Below are 20,038 nucleotides of genomic sequence, written 5' to 3'. Positions count from 1 at the left end.
TTATGCAACGCAAGCTAAGTAAAGCGCGAAGCGCACGGCACAGCCGAGAGGCTTGTACGTTGGTGGTTTCTTCGGGCAGCTCTATCTAATCTCTCTGACTCTGAGATCCTTATGCAACGCAAGCTAAGTAAGGGAAGCAATCGTTAGCCTTATGACACTTGGATTGTTGGCTCATTGATCGGACATCCCCGGAACGAGAAAATTAAAAATGACAGTTAGCCAAAAATAGTGGCGTTTGGAAATATTATCAAATTTTATATTCGGTTGTCCATTGACAAATGTACTTATATGTCCTCGTTTGTTTGGCTAAGGTTGGTGTGTATTTCGAACAGAAAGTAAGCAAGCATTAGAACTAGATTTAGAGGCGAATATGGTCGGGTAATGGCGACTGAATTGATGTCAACGGCCATACCACATAGAACTCACCCGGTCTCGTCAGCTCCCGGAAGTTAAGCTATGTCGGGTCCCGTTAGTACTTGGATGGGTGACCGCTTGGGAATACGGGATGCTGTTGGCATGGTGTAATTTTATTTTTGCTCCCCAAGTTAGATGAGACATGGAATATAATGTATTCTTTAGGTATTAGTTGAAAAGGGTATTGCTGGGACTTTGATTAATGATACCATATATTGTAGAACGCATGTTTGTTTGATCTCGGTAGTTTTAACGACAAAAAAAAAGATAGAGGTTTGGCTATTTTGTTGAGGCTGTTGCATGACGCCCACTCACTGGCACGATCCCACTACTGCCGAACACGGGAACTTTTGGCTGCTAGGTTTCCCTCCTGACCCACTACGCTCCTCCTTAGCTAACCTGCACCTACTAGATTCCTCTAGCAGATCCATGCTGATGTCAAGCTTAGTGCGGGCACCTGATCAACATGCGGTATCACGAAACAGGGCTCCTAAACTCAAGCCATCCACTCTACCAAGCCTCCCCGAAGCAGGATTATAGGTGCACGCCAAACACCCAGCTGATAAATGGGCTCTCAATCGATAATACATTACTGTAATAAATTGATTTGATGAGCACGCGGATTCTTTATTGTGTCCAAAATTGGTCTCGTCACTTGTTCTATAACTATTAAAGAGCTTCTCGGTGTTTCAATAAATGAACAAAATGCAAGACCTGACAATGTATGTACTGTGTGCGTCAAGTATTGCAAATCTCAATTTAATATTCCGAAATATCGATCTATGCACTGTAATTTACGCCAAAGCTCATTGATCGTACAAACCTTATTTAGAGTTCTGCAAAATAACATTGCATTTAAGATCATACTTCACAGGATCATTTCTGTAGTATATCTTGACTTGTTTCCCACCAGAAACTTGTCTCCTTTCAACCCACGATGACGAGTTAAGACGCTGGTTTCTGAGCGTGAAACAGGCTGTGAGTGTAGCTGTCTCGACAGCATCAAACACAGTCATTGAGGACCGTTTCCGTTAAATCCATGTGAAATAGCGGAAGGAAACTAGCGTGTTCAGAGTGGTTGAGATGATAAAACAAATTTAAATTCTTGAAAATCTAAAGAGATAAATCTTAATAATAATTCCAGGTATTCGTGTCCTTAAATCATCTGCTTGTATGGCAAAATAAATTGTGAAAGTGAGGTTGGTCAATTTGAGGATGTGTCATGACTTTATGATCGTATTGCATTCTTTTAGTTATTGTTATTTAATCATGATTAATTATCGTTCAGAGCTTTTGTCGTCAGGTGGCGTGGCAAAGCCATATTCTGAAAAAAAAGGACCTAGTGTGATAACGAGAGTAAAATTTGCAACGCCTTCAGCGTAAATTGTATCTCCCTTAATACAGTATGAGCATAATAAAACAAATGAAAATGAACTTTATAAGCATCAAGTGGTCGCGTCTGGAAAAATGAACAACTCAATATTTTATAGCATTTCTTGAATGTTTTGAGTGATATGAGTATTCTTCGTACACCACCGGAAATGTGTTGAACCTCAGTGGTTATTTTGGGCAGTAATCCTTGTAACATTATCGCTTCTCGGCCTTTTGGCTAAGATCAAAGTGTAGTATCTGTTCTTATCAGCTTAATATCTGATACGGGTTCAAATGGACCCCAGAATATTAAACTGATTTTTGGCATACGGTGGGAATACAGTGCTTGCACTGCTCCCGCCACGGGTTGACCCGGTATTGCAGTACCTCCGGGATCGGCTCACCCTCTATGAGGGAGAACATATTGAATAAAACAGAAATTGTCTTAGCACCGTATAATAAAAGACCATGTATAATTGCAAAACTGTCATGTAGACATGTTTGTAATTTTTTCTAATTGTATTTTTTTCGTAATATCAAGAAAAGCATAAAAAAATACGTACTTGATTGTGTTAACTAATTAGTACTGTTCATCTTTCGATGTGATGTTTTTTTTTTAAATATGAAGATGCGTGTATTTTCATATGAAAAGTCGATTTTCTTATTTTCTTATTTGCCAATTGGACGACCAAATGAAAAAAAACAAGCAATTTGTTTCTTGAAAAGTATTTGCAAAGATCAAGACCATGAAATAAATACTGAGCTTTATTTACTATATTTTGCTCGAGTTCGTAATTCAAGTCGATGAAAGAAAGTGGGTGGTATTCTCTAAACGTCAGTCAAATACTTGAACACTCTTTGTCAATATTGTTCTGCTGTATACAAAGTATTAAACAAAGTGAAAAAGCATCCACAATCATACTTACCTGGCTCAGAGGCAACCATGATCACCAAGGTGGTTCCTCCAGGGCGAGGCCTTTCCATTGCACTAAGGATGGGCTGACCCTTGCGATTAATCCAAATGTGATTAACTCGGGAGTACAATTTTTGGTAGTGGGGGACTGCGTTCGCGCCGTTCCCTGAACACACTATAAATGTAAGAAAAATTCTTGTCATCTGCCGGAAGTTGAACTAAATCTGGTCCCGTTAGTAAACGGTAGGGTTGACCGCTTGGGAATACGCGAAGCATCAGATTTTCTTTCTGGGAAGAAACAACAAAGTAATGAAATTCATGTTTAGCTACTTTAATATAAATCATCATGGCCAATGGATTGGCCGTGATCGTCTAGTGGTTAGGACCCTACGTTGTGGTACCTACTAGATATGAATCCGTAGTAACCCAGGTTCGAATCCTGGTCACGGCACTGAAAACTGATTTTTCACGTCAACACGCAGATTAACTATAAATTTTGTTTGGTTGGAAAGTAATGCTCGCTCACTTCAATAGTTCATAATGTGAAAAACAATTTGGAATGAAAACCTGAAATTCCCCCTCCCTTTTTTTGTGTGTGCAGGAAGTTGTTGAAATGTATGGAAGAAAAATACACATTTACAGAATTTCAAGTATTTGACCCGATATTAAGACAAAAATTATTTCATGTATGTAATGAACTGTCCCCTGTTGGTATTAGTCCAATGGGAGATGGAAATTAAAATTTGCCTAGGGTAATCTAAATGAATATTTCTGAACGAAATTGTTGGTCCAACACGTCCAAGCAGAACGAATTCAGCAAATGCTTAAGTAGACTTGCTTTTCTGATTATAATTTAGCTTTGCGCAGTGGCAATATCATAACCAATGAGGGTCTCCCGAGGTGTGATTATTGCTAGTTGAAAACTTTAACCAATACCCCGCCACGATGAAGTGAAATAATCTTTGTCGTCGGCAATTTTTGATAGCTCCATCAGGAGCATTTCAGCGTACAAGAAAAAAAAAATTACAGTCAGTTAGAAAAATTGGAGTGTTGCATAGTGTGTTTATAACATTAAACGGTGAAAGTGAAATCGTATAAGTGATTTTTGTTTCCATTTAGTTGGTATTGCACGTCAGACAAGGCTGATTAATTCGTTCGCTGAAGGCCATTAATATCAGTCAGTTGGAACATTGTGAACACGGGGAAAATATTTGAAAAGGTGATTCCAAATGACAAGGTGAAAAGATTCCACCATGTTTAAAGGGGAAGTTCAATAAATTGTTAACCGCTGTAGGGTGAATGTCGGGGTAAACATCTGATCCCACCACCTACGTGTTGGGCTTGTACCATAAAGATCGTTCATTTTTTTCAAAAATAACACTGCGCACAACTGTTTCGTTCAAAAACATGTTAACGAGCTTTATACATGATATTTACTTTAAAATAACTGTACCCATTGATAAAGAATTGCACAAGGATTTTGATATGTAAACGCATGTTTCGAAAAAAAACCTTACAAGCGCACTTCAAAATTTTGAAATGAATATAAATACAAGGCATACCACTGTTATTTACTCTGGTTTCTAATCAATACCCGGATAAATCTTTCGCCTTTTACTAAAGATTTCCGTGGTTAGGAGCATTGATGAGTCTATGTGACTTATTTTTTTAACGCCCGGTCTTCTGATTGGGCACTTTGAATAAATGAAAAATTAAAAACGTCTGTATGCGGAAACAAAGATATTCTACTACTACATACTGACAACATTTGTAAAATGACAAACTGATAGTTTTTCGGTGGTTTTGGTAAGATTAGTGTGTATTTCAAAAAGATAAATCTCAAGCACAAGTAATAGATTAGAGGCGAATATGGTCGGGTAATTGCGTCTAGTTTAATGTCAACGGCCATACCACATAGAACTCACCCGGTCTCGTCAGCTCCCGGAAGTTAAGCTATGTCGGGTCCCGTTAGTACTTGGATGGGTGACCGCTTGGGAATACGGGATGCTGTTGGCATGGAATTATTTTATTTTTGTGAATCCAATTGAATTGAAGTGCTTCCCAAGATGGGTGATACTACATGGACTACAATGTATTATTTTGGCATTAGTTGAAAATGGAAGGAACGTATTTTTTACTGGATATTGCCTACTAGACGTCCTCCAACCTCTTTGTTGCTGAAAGATATTTGAAACGCCGTGCGCGAAGCGCACGGCACAGCCGAGAGGCTACTAGACGTCCTCCAACCTCTTTGTTGCTGAAAGATATTTGAAACGCCGTGCGCGAAGCGCACGGCACAGCCGAGAGGCTTGTACGTTGGTGGTTTCTTCGGGCAGCTCTATCTAATCTCTCTGGCTCTGAGATCCTTATGCAACGCAAGCTAAGTAAAGCGCGAAGCGCACGGCACAGCCGAGAGGCTTGTACGTTGGTGGTTTCTTCGGGCAGCTCTATCTAATCTCTCTGACTCTGAGATCCTTATGCAACGCAAGCTAAGTAAGGGAAGCAATCGTTAGCCTTATGACACTTGGATTGTTGGCTCATTGATCGGACATCCCCGGAACGAGAAAATTAAAAATGACAGTTAGCCAAAAATAGTGGCGTTTGGAAATATTATCAAATTTTATATTCGGTTGTCCATTGACAAATGTACTTATATGTCCTCGTTTGTTTGGCTAAGGTTGGTGTGTATTTCGAACAGAAAGTAAGCAAGCATTAGAACTAGATTTAGAGGCGAATATGGTCGGGTAATGGCGACTGAATTGATGTCAACGGCCATACCACATAGAACTCACCCGGTCTCGTCAGCTCCCGGAAGTTAAGCTATGTCGGGTCCCGTTAGTACTTGGATGGGTGACCGCTTGGGAATACGGGATGCTGTTGGCATGGTGTAATTTTATTTTTGCTCCCCAAGTTAGATGAGACATGGAATATAATGTATTCTTTAGGTATTAGTTGAAAAGGGTATTGCTGGGACTTTGATTAATGATACCATATATTGTAGAACGCATGTTTGTTTGATCTCGGTAGTTTTAACGACAAAAAAAAAGATAGAGGTTTGGCTATTTTGTTGAGGCTGTTGCATGACGCCCACTCACTGGCACGATCCCACTACTGCCGAACACGGGAACTTTTGGCTGCTAGGTTTCCCTCCTGACCCACTACGCTCCTCCTTAGCTAACCTGCACCTACTAGATTCCTCTAGCAGATCCATGCTGATGTCAAGCTTAGTGCGGGCACCTGATCAACATGCGGTATCACGAAACAGGGCTCCTAAACTCAAGCCATCCACTCTACCAAGCCTCCCCGAAGCAGGATTATAGGTGCACGCCAAACACCCAGCTGATAAATGGGCTCTCAATCGATAATACATTACTGTAATAAATTGATTTGATGAGCACGCGGATTCTTTATTGTGTCCAAAATTGGTCTCGTCACTTGTTCTATAACTATTAAAGAGCTTCTCGGTGTTTCAATAAATGAACAAAATGCAAGACCTGACAATGTATGTACTGTGTGCGTCAAGTATTGCAAATCTCAATTTAATATTCCGAAATATCGATCTATGCACTGTAATTTACGCCAAAGCTCATTGATCGTACAAACCTTATTTAGAGTTCTGCAAAATAACATTGCATTTAAGATCATACTTCACAGGATCATTTCTGTAGTATATCTTGACTTGTTTCCCACCAGAAACTTGTCTCCTTTCAACCCACGATGACGAGTTAAGACGCTGGTTTCTGAGCGTGAAACAGGCTGTGAGTGTAGCTGTCTCGACAGCATCAAACACAGTCATTGAGGACCGTTTCCGTTAAATCCATGTGAAATAGCGGAAGGAAACTAGCGTGTTCAGAGTGGTTGAGATGATAAAACAAATTTAAATTCTTGAAAATCTAGAGATAAATCTTAATAATAATTCCAGGTATTCGTGTCCTTAAATCATCTGCTTGTATGGCAAAATAAATTGTGAAAGTGAGGTTGGTCAATTTGAGGATGTGTCATGACTTTATGATCGTATTGCATTCTTTTAGTTATTGTTATTTAATCATGATTAATTATCGTTCAGAGCTTTTGTCGTCAGGTGGCGTGGCAAAGCCATATTCTGAAAAAAAAGGACCTAGTGTGATAACGAGAGTAAAATTTGCAACGCCTTCAGCGTAAATTGTATCTCCCTTAATACAGTATGAGCATAATAAAACAAATGAAAATGAACTTTATAAGCATCAAGTGGTCGCGTCTGGAAAAATGAACAACTCAATATTTTATAGCATTTCTTGAATGTTTTGAGTGATATGAGTATTCTTCGTACACCACCGGAAATGTGTTGAACCTCAGTGGTTATTTTGGGCAGTAATCCTTGTAACATTATCGCTTCTCGGCCTTTTGGCTAAGATCAAAGTGTAGTATCTGTTCTTATCAGCTTAATATCTGATACGGGTTCAAATGGACCCCAGAATATTAAACTGATTTTTGGCATACGGTGGGAATACAGTGCTTGCACTGCTCCCGCCACGGGTTGACCCGGTATTGCAGTACCTCCGGGATCGGCTCACCCTCTATGAGGGAGAACATATTGAATAAAACAGAAATTGTCTTAGCACCGTATAATAAAAGACCATGTATAATTGCAAAACTGTCATGTAGACATGTTTGTAATTTTTTCTAATTGTATTTTTTTCGTAATATCAAGAAAAGCATAAAAAAATACGTACTTGATTGTGTTAACTAATTAGTACTGTTCATCTTTCGATGTGATGTTTTTTTTTTAAATATGAAGATGCGTGTATTTTCATATGAAAAGTCGATTTTCTTATTTTCTTATTTGCCAATTGGACGACCAAATGAAAAAAAACAAGCAATTTGTTTCTTGAAAAGTATTTGCAAAGATCAAGACCATGAAATAAATACTGAGCTTTATTTACTATATTTTGCTCGAGTTCGTAATTCAAGTCGATGAAAGAAAGTGGGTGGTATTCTCTAAACGTCAGTCAAATACTTGAACACTCTTTGTCAATATTGTTCTGCTGTATACAAAGTATTAAACAAAGTGAAAAAGCATCCACAATCATACTTACCTGGCTCAGAGGCAACCATGATCACCAAGGTGGTTCCTCCAGGGCGAGGCCTTTCCATTGCACTAAGGATGGGCTGACCCTTGCGATTAATCCAAATGTGATTAACTCGGGAGTACAATTTTTGGTAGTGGGGGACTGCGTTCGCGCCGTTCCCTGAACACACTATAAATGTAAGAAAAATTCTTGTCATCTGCCGGAAGTTGAACTAAATCTGGTCCCGTTAGTAAACGGTAGGGTTGACCGCTTGGGAATACGCGAAGCATCAGATTTTCTTTCTGGGAAGAAACAACAAAGTAATGAAATTCATGTTTAGCTACTTTAATATAAATCATCATGGCCAATGGATTGGCCGTGATCGTCTAGTGGTTAGGACCCTACGTTGTGGTACCTACTAGATATGAATCCGTAGTAACCCAGGTTCGAATCCTGGTCACGGCACTGAAAACTGATTTTTCACGTCAACACGCAGATTAACTATAAATTTTGTTTGGTTGGAAAGTAATGCTCGCTCACTTCAATAGTTCATAATGTGAAAAACAATTTGGAATGAAAACCTGAAATTCCCCCTCCCTTTTTTTGTGTGTGCAGGAAGTTGTTGAAATGTATGGAAGAAAAATACACATTTACAGAATTTCAAGTATTTGACCCGATATTAAGACAAAAATTATTTCATGTATGTAATGAACTGTCCCCTGTTGGTATTAGTCCAATGGGAGATGGAAATTAAAATTTGCCTAGGGTAATCTAAATGAATATTTCTGAACGAAATTGTTGGTCCAACACGTCCAAGCAGAACGAATTCAGCAAATGCTTAAGTAGACTTGCTTTTCTGATTATAATTTAGCTTTGCGCAGTGGCAATATCATAACCAATGAGGGTCTCCCGAGGTGTGATTATTGCTAGTTGAAAACTTTAACCAATACCCCGCCACGATGAAGTGAAATAATCTTTGTCGTCGGCAATTTTTGATAGCTCCATCAGGAGCATTTCAGCGTACAAGAAAAAAAAAATTACAGTCAGTTAGAAAAATTGGAGTGTTGCATAGTGTGTTTATAACATTAAACGGTGAAAGTGAAATCGTATAAGTGATTTTTGTTTCCATTTAGTTGGTATTGCACGTCAGACAAGGCTGATTAATTCGTTCGCTGAAGGCCATTAATATCAGTCAGTTGGAACATTGTGAACACGGGGAAAATATTTGAAAAGGTGATTCCAAATGACAAGGTGAAAAGATTCCACCATGTTTAAAGGGGAAGTTCAATAAATTGTTAACCGCTGTAGGGTGAATGTCGGGGTAAACATCTGATCCCACCACCTACGTGTTGGGCTTGTACCATAAAGATCGTTCATTTTTTTCAAAAATAACACTGCGCACAACTGTTTCGTTCAAAAACATGTTAACGAGCTTTATACATGATATTTACTTTAAAATAACTGTACCCATTGATAAAGAATTGCACAAGGATTTTGATATGTAAACGCATGTTTCGAAAAAAAACCTTACAAGCGCACTTCAAAATTTTGAAATGAATATAAATACAAGGCATACCACTGTTATTTACTCTGGTTTCTAATCAATACCCGGATAAATCTTTCGCCTTTTACTAAAGATTTCCGTGGTTAGGAGCATTGATGAGTCTATATGACTTATTTTTTTAACGCCCGGTCTTCTGATTGGGCACTTTGAATAAATGAAAAATTAAAAACGTCTGTATGCGGAAACAAAGATATTCTACTACTACATACTGACAACATTTGTAAAATGACAAACTGATAGTTTTTCGGTGGTTTTGGTAAGATTAGTGTGTATTTCAAAAAGATAAATCTCAAGCACAAGTAATAGATTAGAGGCGAATATGGTCGGGTAATTGCGTCTAGTTTAATGTCAACGGCCATACCACATAGAACTCACCCGGTCTCGTCAGCTCCCGGAAGTTAAGCTATGTCGGGTCCCGTTAGTACTTGGATGGGTGACCGCTTGGGAATACGGGATGCTGTTGGCATGGAATTATTTTATTTTTGTGAATCCAATTGAATTGAAGTGCTTCCCAAGATGGGTGATACTACATGGACTACAATGTATTATTTTGGCATTAGTTGAAAATGGAAGGAACGTATTTTTTACTGGATATTGCCTACTAGACGTCCTCCAACCTCTTTGTTGCTGAAAGATATTTGAAACGCCGTGCGCGAAGCGCACGGCACAGCCGAGAGGCTACTAGACGTCCTCCAACCTCTTTGTTGCTGAAAGATATTTGAAACGCCGTGCGCGAAGCGCACGGCACAGCCGAGAGGCTTGTACGTTGGTGGTTTCTTCGGGCAGCTCTATCTAATCTCTCTGGCTCTGAGATCCTTATGCAACGCAAGCTAAGTAAAGCGCGAAGCGCACGGCACAGCCGAGAGGCTTGTACGTTGGTGGTTTCTTCGGGCAGCTCTATCTAATCTCTCTGACTCTGAGATCCTTATGCAACGCAAGCTAAGTAAGGGAAGCAATCGTTAGCCTTATGACACTTGGATTGTTGGCTCATTGATCGGACATCCCCGGAACGAGAAAATTAAAAATGACAGTTAGCCAAAAATAGTGGCGTTTGGAAATATTATCAAATTTTATATTCGGTTGTCCATTGACAAATGTACTTATATGTCCTCGTTTGTTTGGCTAAGGTTGGTGTGTATTTCGAACAGAAAGTAAGCAAGCATTAGAACTAGATTTAGAGGCGAATATGGTCGGGTAATGGCGACTGAATTGATGTCAACGGCCATACCACATAGAACTCACCCGGTCTCGTCAGCTCCCGGAAGTTAAGCTATGTCGGGTCCCGTTAGTACTTGGATGGGTGACCGCTTGGGAATACGGGATGCTGTTGGCATGGTGTAATTTTATTTTTGCTCCCCAAGTTAGATGAGACATGGAATATAATGTATTCTTTAGGTATTAGTTGAAAAGGGTATTGCTGGGACTTTGATTAATGATACCATATATTGTAGAACGCATGTTTGTTTGATCTCGGTAGTTTTAACGACAAAAAAAAAGATAGAGGTTTGGCTATTTTGTTGAGGCTGTTGCATGACGCCCACTCACTGGCACGATCCCACTACTGCCGAACACGGGAACTTTTGGCTGCTAGGTTTCCCTCCTGACCCACTACGCTCCTCCTTAGCTAACCTGCACCTACTAGATTCCTCTAGCAGATCCATGCTGATGTCAAGCTTAGTGCGGGCACCTGATCAACATGCGGTATCACGAAACAGGGCTCCTAAACTCAAGCCATCCACTCTACCAAGCCTCCCCGAAGCAGGATTATAGGTGCACGCCAAACACCCAGCTGATAAATGGGCTCTCAATCGATAATACATTACTGTAATAAATTGATTTGATGAGCACGCGGATTCTTTATTGTGTCCAAAATTGGTCTCGTCACTTGTTCTATAACTATTAAAGAGCTTCTCGGTGTTTCAATAAATGAACAAAATGCAAGACCTGACAATGTATGTACTGTGTGCGTCAAGTATTGCAAATCTCAATTTAATATTCCGAAATATCGATCTATGCACTGTAATTTACGCCAAAGCTCATTGATCGTACAAACCTTATTTAGAGTTCTGCAAAATAACATTGCATTTAAGATCATACTTCACAGGATCATTTCTGTAGTATATCTTGACTTGTTTCCCACCAGAAACTTGTCTCCTTTCAACCCACGATGACGAGTTAAGACGCTGGTTTCTGAGCGTGAAACAGGCTGTGAGTGTAGCTGTCTCGACAGCATCAAACACAGTCATTGAGGACCGTTTCCGTTAAATCCATGTGAAATAGCGGAAGGAAACTAGCGTGTTCAGAGTGGTTGAGATGATAAAACAAATTTAAATTCTTGAAAATCTAGAGATAAATCTTAATAATAATTCCAGGTATTCGTGTCCTTAAATCATCTGCTTGTATGGCAAAATAAATTGTGAAAGTGAGGTTGGTCAATTTGAGGATGTGTCATGACTTTATGATCGTATTGCATTCTTTTAGTTATTGTTATTTAATCATGATTAATTATCGTTCAGAGCTTTTGTCGTCAGGTGGCGTGGCAAAGCCATATTCTGAAAAAAAAGGACCTAGTGTGATAACGAGAGTAAAATTTGCAACGCCTTCAGCGTAAATTGTATCTCCCTTAATACAGTATGAGCATAATAAAACAAATGAAAATGAACTTTATAAGCATCAAGTGGTCGCGTCTGGAAAAATGAACAACTCAATATTTTATAGCATTTCTTGAATGTTTTGAGTGATATGAGTATTCTTCGTACACCACCGGAAATGTGTTGAACCTCAGTGGTTATTTTGGGCAGTAATCCTTGTAACATTATCGCTTCTCGGCCTTTTGGCTAAGATCAAAGTGTAGTATCTGTTCTTATCAGCTTAATATCTGATACGGGTTCAAATGGACCCCAGAATATTAAACTGATTTTTGGCATACGGTGGGAATACAGTGCTTGCACTGCTCCCGCCACGGGTTGACCCGGTATTGCAGTACCTCCGGGATCGGCTCACCCTCTATGAGGGAGAACATATTGAATAAAACAGAAATTGTCTTAGCACCGTATAATAAAAGACCATGTATAATTGCAAAACTGTCATGTAGACATGTTTGTAATTTTTTCTAATTGTATTTTTTTCGTAATATCAAGAAAAGCATAAAAAAATACGTACTTGATTGTGTTAACTAATTAGTACTGTTCATCTTTCGATGTGATGTTTTTTTTTTAAATATGAAGATGCGTGTATTTTCATATGAAAAGTCGATTTTCTTATTTTCTTATTTGCCAATTGGACGACCAAATGAAAAAAAACAAGCAATTTGTTTCTTGAAAAGTATTTGCAAAGATCAAGACCATGAAATAAATACTGAGCTTTATTTACTATATTTTGCTCGAGTTCGTAATTCAAGTCGATGAAAGAAAGTGGGTGGTATTCTCTAAACGTCAGTCAAATACTTGAACACTCTTTGTCAATATTGTTCTGCTGTATACAAAGTATTAAACAAAGTGAAAAAGCATCCACAATCATACTTACCTGGCTCAGAGGCAACCATGATCACCAAGGTGGTTCCTCCAGGGCGAGGCCTTTCCATTGCACTAAGGATGGGCTGACCCTTGCGATTAATCCAAATGTGATTAACTCGGGAGTACAATTTTTGGTAGTGGGGGACTGCGTTCGCGCCGTTCCCTGAACACACTATAAATGTAAGAAAAATTCTTGTCATCTGCCGGAAGTTGAACTAAATCTGGTCCCGTTAGTAAACGGTAGGGTTGACCGCTTGGGAATACGCGAAGCATCAGATTTTCTTTCTGGGAAGAAACAACAAAGTAATGAAATTCATGTTTAGCTACTTTAATATAAATCATCATGGCCAATGGATTGGCCGTGATCGTCTAGTGGTTAGGACCCTACGTTGTGGTACCTACTAGATATGAATCCGTAGTAACCCAGGTTCGAATCCTGGTCACGGCACTGAAAACTGATTTTTCACGTCAACACGCAGATTAACTATAAATTTTGTTTGGTTGGAAAGTAATGCTCGCTCACTTCAATAGTTCATAATGTGAAAAACAATTTGGAATGAAAACCTGAAATTCCCCCTCCCTTTTTTTGTGTGTGCAGGAAGTTGTTGAAATGTATGGAAGAAAAATACACATTTACAGAATTTCAAGTATTTGACCCGATATTAAGACAAAAATTATTTCATGTATGTAATGAACTGTCCCCTGTTGGTATTAGTCCAATGGGAGATGGAAATTAAAATTTGCCTAGGGTAATCTAAATGAATATTTCTGAACGAAATTGTTGGTCCAACACGTCCAAGCAGAACGAATTCAGCAAATGCTTAAGTAGACTTGCTTTTCTGATTATAATTTAGCTTTGCGCAGTGGCAATATCATAACCAATGAGGGTCTCCCGAGGTGTGATTATTGCTAGTTGAAAACTTTAACCAATACCCCGCCACGATGAAGTGAAATAATCTTTGTCGTCGGCAATTTTTGATAGCTCCATCAGGAGCATTTCAGCGTACAAGAAAAAAAAAATTACAGTCAGTTAGAAAAATTGGAGTGTTGCATAGTGTGTTTATAACATTAAACGGTGAAAGTGAAATCGTATAAGTGATTTTTGTTTCCATTTAGTTGGTATTGCACGTCAGACAAGGCTGATTAATTCGTTCGCTGAAGGCCATTAATATCAGTCAGTTGGAACATTGTGAACACGGGGAAAATATTTGAAAAGGTGATTCCAAATGACAAGGTGAAAAGATTCCACCATGTTTAAAGGGGAAGTTCAATAAATTGTTAACCGCTGTAGGGTGAATGTCGGGGTAAACATCTGATCCCACCACCTACGTGTTGGGCTTGTACCATAAAGATCGTTCATTTTTTTCAAAAATAACACTGCGCACAACTGTTTCGTTCAAAAACATGTTAACGAGCTTTATACATGATATTTACTTTAAAATAACTGTACCCATTGATAAAGAATTGCACAAGGATTTTGATATGTAAACGCATGTTTCGAAAAAAAACCTTACAAGCGCACTTCAAAATTTTGAAATGAATATAAATACAAGGCATACCACTGTTATTTACTCTGGTTTCTAATCAATACCCGGATAAATCTTTCGCCTTTTACTAAAGATTTCCGTGGTTAGGAGCATTGATGAGTCTATATGACTTATTTTTTTAACGCCCGGTCTTCTGATTGGGCACTTTGAATAAATGAAAAATTAAAAACGTCTGTATGCGGAAACAAAGATATTCTACTACTACATACTGACAACATTTGTAAAATGACAAACTGATAGTTTTTCGGTGGTTTTGGTAAGATTAGTGTGTATTTCAAAAAGATAAATCTCAAGCACAAGTAATAGATTAGAGGCGAATATGGTCGGGTAATTGCGTCTAGTTTAATGTCAACGGCCATACCACATAGAACTCACCCGGTCTCGTCAGCTCCCGGAAGTTAAGCTATGTCGGGTCCCGTTAGTACTTGGATGGGTGACCGCTTGGGAATACGGGATGCTGTTGGCATGGAATTATTTTATTTTTGTGAATCCAATTGAATTGAAGTGCTTCCCAAGATGGGTGATACTACATGGACTACAATGTATTATTTTGGCATTAGTTGAAAATGGAAGGAACGTATTTTTTACTGGATATTGCCTACTAGACGTCCTCCAACCTCTTTGTTGCTGAAAGATATTTGAAACGCCGTGCGCGAAGCGCACGGCACAGCCGAGAGGCTACTAGACGTCCTCCAACCTCTTTGTTGCTGAAAGATATTTGAAACGCCGTGCGCGAAGCGCACGGCACAGCCGAGAGGCTTGTACGTTGGTGGTTTCTTCGGGCAGCTCTATCTAATCTCTCTGGCTCTGAGATCCTTATGCAACGCAAGCTAAGTAAAGCGCGAAGCGCACGGCACAGCCGAGAGGCTTGTACGTTGGTGGTTTCTTCGGGCAGCTCTATCTAATCTCTCTGGCTCTGAGATCCTTATGCAACGCAAGCTAAGTAAAGCGCGAAGCGCACGGCACAGCCGAGAGGCTTGTACGTTGGTGGTTTCTTCGGGCAGCTCTATCTAATCTCTCTGACTCTGAGATCCTTATGCAACGCAAGCTAAGTAAGGGAAGCAATCGTTAGCCTTATGACACTTGGATTGTTGGCTCATTGATCGGACATCCCCGGAACGAGAAAATTAAAAATGACAGTTAGCCAAAAATAGTGGCGTTTGGAAATATTATCAAATTTTATATTCGGTTGTCCATTGACAAATGTACTTATATGTCCTCGTTTGTTTGGCTAAGGTTGGTGTGTATTTCGAACAGAAAGTAAGCAAGCATTAGAACTAGATTTAGAGGCGAATATGGTCGGGTAATGGCGACTGAATTGATGTCAACGGCCATACCACATAGAACTCACCCGGTCTCGTCAGCTCCCGGAAGTTAAGCTATGTCGGGTCCCGTTAGTACTTGGATGGGTGACCGCTTGGGAATACGGGATGCTGTTGGCATGGTGTAATTTTATTTTTGCTCCCCAAGTTAGATGAGACATGGAATATAATGTATTCTTTAGGTATTAGTTGAAAAGGGTATTGCTGGGACTTTGATTAATGATACCATATATTGTAGAACGCATGTTTGTTTGATCTCGGTAGTTTTAACGACAAAAAAAAAGATAGAGGTTTGGCTATTTTGTTGAGGCTGTTGCATGACGCCCACTCACTGGCACGATCCCACTACTGCCGAACACGGGAACTTTTGGCTGCTAGGTTTCCCTCCTGACCCACTACGCTCCTCCTTAGCTAACCTGCACCTACTAGATTCCTCTAGCAGATCCATGCTGATGTCAAGCTTAGTGCGGGCACCTGATCAACATGCGGTATCACGAAACAGGGCTCCTAAACTCAAGCCATCCACTCTACCAAGCCTCCCCGAAGCAGGATTATAGGTGCACGCCAAACACCCAGCTGATAAATGGGCTCTCAATCGATAATACATTACTGTAATAAATTGATTTGATGAGCACGCGGATTCTTTATTGTGTCCAAAATTGGTCTCGTCACTTGTTCTATAACTATTAAAGAGCTTCTCGGTGTTTCAATAAATGAACAAAATGCAAGACCTGACAATGTATGTACTGTGTGCGTCAAGTATTGCAAATCTCAATTTAATATTCCGAAATATCGATCTATGCACTGTAATTTACGCCAAAGCTCATTGATCGTACAAACCTTATTTAGAGTTCTGCAAAATAACATTGCATTTAAGATCATACTTCACAGGATCATTTCTGTAGTATATCTTGACTTGTTTCCCACCAGAAACTTGTCTCCTTTCAACCCACGATGACGAGTTAAGACGCTGGTTTCTGAGCGTGAAACAGGCTGTGAGTGTAGCTGTCTCGACAGCATCAAACACAGTCATTGAGGACCGTTTCCGTTAAATCCATGTGAAATAGCGGAAGGAAACTAGCGTGTTCAGAGTGGTTGAGATGATAAAACAAATTTAAATTCTTGAAAATCTAAAGAGATAAATCTTAATAATAATTCCAGGTATTCGTGTCCTTAAATCATCTGCTTGTATGGCAAAATAAATTGTGAAAGTGAGGTTGGTCAATTTGAGGATGTGTCATGACTTTATGATCGTATTGCATTCTTTTAGTTATTGTTATTTAATCATGATTAATTATCGTTCAGAGCTTTTGTCGTCAGGTGGCGTGGCAAAGCCATATTCTGAAAAAAAAGGACCTAGTGTGATAACGAGAGTAAAATTTGCAACGCCTTCAGCGTAAATTGTATCTCCCTTAATACAGTATGAGCATAATAAAACAAATGAAAATGAACTTTATAAGCATCAAGTGGTCGCGTCTGGAAAAATGAACAACTCAATATTTTATAGCATTTCTTGAATGTTTTGAGTGATATGAGTATTCTTCGTACACCACCGGAAATGTGTTGAACCTCAGTGGTTATTTTGGGCAGTAATCCTTGTAACATTATCGCTTCTCGGCCTTTTGGCTAAGATCAAAGTGTAGTATCTGTTCTTATCAGCTTAATATCTGATACGGGTTCAAATGGACCCCAGAATATTAAACTGATTTTTGGCATACGGTGGGAATACAGTGCTTGCACTGCTCCCGCCACGGGTTGACCCGGTATTGCAGTACCTCCGGGATCGGCTCACCCTCTATGAGGGAGAACATATTGAATAAAACAGAAATTGTCTTAGCACCGTATAATAAAAGACCATGTATAATTGCAAAACTGTCATGTAGACATGTTTGTAATTTTTTCTAATTGTATTTTTTTCGTAATATCAAGAAAAGCATAAAAAAATACGTACTTGATTGTGTTAACTAATTAGTACTGTTCATCTTTCGATGTGATGTTTTTTTTTAAAATATGAAGATGCGTGTATTTTCATATGAAAAGTCGATTTTCTTATTTTCTTATTTGCCAATTGGACGACCAAATGAAAAAAAACAAGCAATTTGTTTCTTGAAAAGTATTTGCAAAGATCAAGACCATGAAATAAATACTGAGCTTTATTTACTATATTTTGCTCGAGTTCGTAATTCAAGTCGATGAAAGAAAGTGGGTGGTATTCTCTAAACGTCAGTCAAATACTTGAACACTCTTTGTCAATATTGTTCTGCTGTATACAAAGTATTAAACAAAGTGAAAAAGCATCCACAATCATACTTACCTGGCTCAGAGGCAACCATGATCACCAAGGTGGTTCCTCCAGGGCGAGGCCTTTCCATTGCACTAAGGATGGGCTGACCCTTGCGATTAATCCAAATGTGATTAACTCGGGAGTACAATTTTTGGTAGTGGGGGACTGCGTTCGCGCCGTTCCCTGAACACACTATAAATGTAAGAAAAATTCTTGTCATCTGCCGGAAGTTGAACTAAATCTGGTCCCGTTAGTAAACGGTAGGGTTGACCGCTTGGGAATACGCGAAGCATCAGATTTTCTTTCTGGGAAGAAACAACAAAGTAATGAAATTCATGTTTAGCTACTTTAATATAAATCATCATGGCCAATGGATTGGCCGTGATCGTCTAGTGGTTAGGACCCTACGTTGTGGTACCTACTAGATATGAATCCGTAGTAACCCAGGTTCGAATCCTGGTCACGGCACTGAAAACTGATTTTTCACGTCAACACGCAGATTAACTATAAATTTTGTTTGGTTGGAAAGTAATGCTCGCTCACTTCAATAGTTCATAATGTGAAAAACAATTTGGAATGAAAACCTGAAATTCCCCCTCCCTTTTTTTGTGTGTGCAGGAAGTTGTTGAAATGTATGGAAGAAAAATACACATTTACAGAATTTCAAGTATTTGACCCGATATTAAGACAAAAATTATTTCATGTATGTAATGAACTGTCCCCTGTTGGTATTAGTCCAATGGGAGATGGAAATTAAAATTTGCCTAGGGTAATCTAAATGAATATTTCTGAACGAAATTGTTGGTCCAACACGTCCAAGCAGAACGAATTCAGCAAATGCTTAAGTAGACTTGCTTTTCTGATTATAATTTAGCTTTGCGCAGTGGCAATATCATAACCAATGAGGGTCTCCCGAGGTGTGATTATTGCTAGTTGAAAACTTTAACCAATACCCCGCCACGATGAAGTGAAATAATCTTTGTCGTCGGCAATTTTTGATAGCTCCATCAGGAGCATTTCAGCGTACAAGAAAAAAAAAATTACAGTCAGTTAGAAAAATTGGAGTGTTGCATAGTGTGTTTATAACATTAAACGGTGAAAGTGAAATCGTATAAGTGATTTTTGTTTCCATTTAGTTGGTATTGCACGTCAGACAAGGCTGATTAATTCGTTCGCTGAAGGCCATTAATATCAGTCAGTTGGAACATTGTGAACACGGGGAAAATATTTGAAAAGGTGATTCCAAATGACAAGGTGAAAAGATTCCACCATGTTTAAAGGGGAAGTTCAATAAATTGTTAACCGCTGTAGGGTGAATGTCGGGGTAAACATCTGATCCCACCACCTACGTGTTGGGCTTGTACCATAAAGATCGTTCATTTTTTTCAAAAATAACACTGCGCACAACTGTTTCGTTCAAAAACATGTTAACGAGCTTTATACATGATATTTACTTTAAAATAACTGTACCCATTGATAAAGAATTGCACAAGGATTTTGATATGTAAACGCATGTTTCGAAAAAAAACCTTACAAGCGCACTTCAAAATTTTGAAATGAATATAAATACAAGGCATACCACTGTTATTTACTCTGGTTTCTAATCAATACCCGGATAAATCTTTCGCCTTTTACTAAAGATTTCCGTGGTTAGGAGCATTGATGAGTCTATATGACTTATTTTTTTAACGCCCGGTCTTCTGATTGGGCACTTTGAATAAATGAAAAATTAAAAACGTCTGTATGCGGAAACAAAGATATTCTACTACTACATACTGACAACATTTGTAAAATGACAAACTGATAGTTTTTCGGTGGTTTTGGTAAGATTAGTGTGTATTTCAAAAAGATAAATCTCAAGCACAAGTAATAGATTAGAGGCGAATATGGTCGGGTAATTGCGTCTAGTTTAATGTCAACGGCCATACCACATAGAACTCACCCGGTCTCGTCAGCTCCCGGAAGTTAAGCTATGTCGGGTCCCGTTAGTACTTGGATGGGTGACCGCTTGGGAATACGGGATGCTGTTGGCATGGAATTATTTTATTTTTGTGAATCCA

At 39.1% G+C, this 20,038-nt stretch overlaps 32 non-coding genes across 32 annotated transcripts; all 32 read left to right on the top strand.

Moving 5' to 3' along the window:
- Positions 1-398: 398 nt before the first annotated feature.
- LOC124323074 lies at positions 399-517 on the top strand. The gene has a single exon (XR_006915320.1). It is a non-coding gene; the product is annotated as a 5S ribosomal RNA (ribosomal RNA).
- Positions 518-1,271: 754 nt separating this feature from the next.
- On the top strand, positions 1,272-1,493 carry LOC124322394. The gene has a single exon (XR_006914681.1). It is a non-coding gene; the product is annotated as a small nucleolar RNA U3 (small nucleolar RNA).
- Positions 1,494-2,003: 510 nt separating this feature from the next.
- Positions 2,004-2,194, top strand: LOC124322161. Its single transcript, XR_006914510.1, has one exon. It is a non-coding gene; the product is annotated as a U2 spliceosomal RNA (small nuclear RNA).
- A 509-nt stretch (positions 2,195-2,703) lies between these two features.
- Positions 2,704-2,867, top strand: LOC124321967. Its single transcript, XR_006914327.1, has one exon. It is a non-coding gene; the product is annotated as a U1 spliceosomal RNA (small nuclear RNA).
- A 192-nt stretch (positions 2,868-3,059) lies between these two features.
- On the top strand, positions 3,060-3,149 carry Trnah-gug. Its single transcript is given in 2 exon segments — positions 3,060-3,096; positions 3,115-3,149. It is a non-coding gene; the product is annotated as a tRNA-His (tRNA).
- Positions 3,150-3,553: 404 nt separating this feature from the next.
- Positions 3,554-3,695, top strand: LOC124322603. The gene has a single exon (XR_006914876.1). It is a non-coding gene; the product is annotated as a U4 spliceosomal RNA (small nuclear RNA).
- Positions 3,696-4,269: 574 nt separating this feature from the next.
- LOC124322955 lies at positions 4,270-4,392 on the top strand. Its single transcript, XR_006915206.1, has one exon. It is a non-coding gene; the product is annotated as a U5 spliceosomal RNA (small nuclear RNA).
- A 203-nt stretch (positions 4,393-4,595) lies between these two features.
- Positions 4,596-4,714, top strand: LOC124323063. Its single transcript, XR_006915309.1, has one exon. It is a non-coding gene; the product is annotated as a 5S ribosomal RNA (ribosomal RNA).
- A 748-nt stretch (positions 4,715-5,462) lies between these two features.
- LOC124323051 lies at positions 5,463-5,581 on the top strand. The gene has a single exon (XR_006915298.1). It is a non-coding gene; the product is annotated as a 5S ribosomal RNA (ribosomal RNA).
- A 754-nt stretch (positions 5,582-6,335) lies between these two features.
- LOC124322392 lies at positions 6,336-6,557 on the top strand. The gene has a single exon (XR_006914680.1). It is a non-coding gene; the product is annotated as a small nucleolar RNA U3 (small nucleolar RNA).
- Positions 6,558-7,065: 508 nt separating this feature from the next.
- On the top strand, positions 7,066-7,256 carry LOC124322160. Its single transcript, XR_006914509.1, has one exon. It is a non-coding gene; the product is annotated as a U2 spliceosomal RNA (small nuclear RNA).
- A 509-nt stretch (positions 7,257-7,765) lies between these two features.
- Positions 7,766-7,929, top strand: LOC124321965. The gene has a single exon (XR_006914326.1). It is a non-coding gene; the product is annotated as a U1 spliceosomal RNA (small nuclear RNA).
- A 192-nt stretch (positions 7,930-8,121) lies between these two features.
- Trnah-gug lies at positions 8,122-8,211 on the top strand. The gene is given in 2 exon segments: positions 8,122-8,158; positions 8,177-8,211. It is a non-coding gene; the product is annotated as a tRNA-His (tRNA).
- A 404-nt stretch (positions 8,212-8,615) lies between these two features.
- Positions 8,616-8,757, top strand: LOC124322602. The gene has a single exon (XR_006914875.1). It is a non-coding gene; the product is annotated as a U4 spliceosomal RNA (small nuclear RNA).
- Positions 8,758-9,331: 574 nt separating this feature from the next.
- LOC124322795 lies at positions 9,332-9,454 on the top strand. Its single transcript, XR_006915055.1, has one exon. It is a non-coding gene; the product is annotated as a U5 spliceosomal RNA (small nuclear RNA).
- A 203-nt stretch (positions 9,455-9,657) lies between these two features.
- LOC124323039 lies at positions 9,658-9,776 on the top strand. The gene has a single exon (XR_006915287.1). It is a non-coding gene; the product is annotated as a 5S ribosomal RNA (ribosomal RNA).
- A 748-nt stretch (positions 9,777-10,524) lies between these two features.
- Positions 10,525-10,643, top strand: LOC124323026. Its single transcript, XR_006915275.1, has one exon. It is a non-coding gene; the product is annotated as a 5S ribosomal RNA (ribosomal RNA).
- Positions 10,644-11,397: 754 nt separating this feature from the next.
- On the top strand, positions 11,398-11,619 carry LOC124322390. Its single transcript, XR_006914678.1, has one exon. It is a non-coding gene; the product is annotated as a small nucleolar RNA U3 (small nucleolar RNA).
- A 508-nt stretch (positions 11,620-12,127) lies between these two features.
- Positions 12,128-12,318, top strand: LOC124322158. Its single transcript, XR_006914507.1, has one exon. It is a non-coding gene; the product is annotated as a U2 spliceosomal RNA (small nuclear RNA).
- Positions 12,319-12,827: 509 nt separating this feature from the next.
- On the top strand, positions 12,828-12,991 carry LOC124321964. The gene has a single exon (XR_006914325.1). It is a non-coding gene; the product is annotated as a U1 spliceosomal RNA (small nuclear RNA).
- Positions 12,992-13,183: 192 nt separating this feature from the next.
- Trnah-gug lies at positions 13,184-13,273 on the top strand. The gene is given in 2 exon segments: positions 13,184-13,220; positions 13,239-13,273. It is a non-coding gene; the product is annotated as a tRNA-His (tRNA).
- Positions 13,274-13,677: 404 nt separating this feature from the next.
- Positions 13,678-13,819, top strand: LOC124322601. The gene has a single exon (XR_006914874.1). It is a non-coding gene; the product is annotated as a U4 spliceosomal RNA (small nuclear RNA).
- Positions 13,820-14,393: 574 nt separating this feature from the next.
- On the top strand, positions 14,394-14,516 carry LOC124322793. The gene has a single exon (XR_006915053.1). It is a non-coding gene; the product is annotated as a U5 spliceosomal RNA (small nuclear RNA).
- A 203-nt stretch (positions 14,517-14,719) lies between these two features.
- On the top strand, positions 14,720-14,838 carry LOC124323015. Its single transcript, XR_006915264.1, has one exon. It is a non-coding gene; the product is annotated as a 5S ribosomal RNA (ribosomal RNA).
- Positions 14,839-15,695: 857 nt separating this feature from the next.
- Positions 15,696-15,814, top strand: LOC124323004. Its single transcript, XR_006915253.1, has one exon. It is a non-coding gene; the product is annotated as a 5S ribosomal RNA (ribosomal RNA).
- A 754-nt stretch (positions 15,815-16,568) lies between these two features.
- LOC124322389 lies at positions 16,569-16,790 on the top strand. Its single transcript, XR_006914677.1, has one exon. It is a non-coding gene; the product is annotated as a small nucleolar RNA U3 (small nucleolar RNA).
- Positions 16,791-17,300: 510 nt separating this feature from the next.
- LOC124322156 lies at positions 17,301-17,491 on the top strand. The gene has a single exon (XR_006914506.1). It is a non-coding gene; the product is annotated as a U2 spliceosomal RNA (small nuclear RNA).
- A 509-nt stretch (positions 17,492-18,000) lies between these two features.
- Positions 18,001-18,164, top strand: LOC124321963. The gene has a single exon (XR_006914324.1). It is a non-coding gene; the product is annotated as a U1 spliceosomal RNA (small nuclear RNA).
- A 192-nt stretch (positions 18,165-18,356) lies between these two features.
- On the top strand, positions 18,357-18,446 carry Trnah-gug. The gene is given in 2 exon segments: positions 18,357-18,393; positions 18,412-18,446. It is a non-coding gene; the product is annotated as a tRNA-His (tRNA).
- A 404-nt stretch (positions 18,447-18,850) lies between these two features.
- Positions 18,851-18,992, top strand: LOC124322599. The gene has a single exon (XR_006914873.1). It is a non-coding gene; the product is annotated as a U4 spliceosomal RNA (small nuclear RNA).
- A 574-nt stretch (positions 18,993-19,566) lies between these two features.
- LOC124322792 lies at positions 19,567-19,689 on the top strand. Its single transcript, XR_006915052.1, has one exon. It is a non-coding gene; the product is annotated as a U5 spliceosomal RNA (small nuclear RNA).
- Positions 19,690-19,892: 203 nt separating this feature from the next.
- On the top strand, positions 19,893-20,011 carry LOC124322993. Its single transcript, XR_006915242.1, has one exon. It is a non-coding gene; the product is annotated as a 5S ribosomal RNA (ribosomal RNA).
- The last annotated feature ends 27 nt before the right edge of the window (positions 20,012-20,038 follow it).

Source organism: Daphnia pulicaria, chromosome 1 (assembly GCF_021234035.1).
Source record: "Daphnia pulicaria isolate SC F1-1A chromosome 1, SC_F0-13Bv2, whole genome shotgun sequence".
NCBI lineage: Eukaryota > Metazoa > Arthropoda > Branchiopoda > Diplostraca > Daphniidae > Daphnia > Daphnia pulicaria.
Note: the sequence above shows the minus strand (reverse complement) of the source record. Positions and strands in the feature narration are given on the sequence as shown.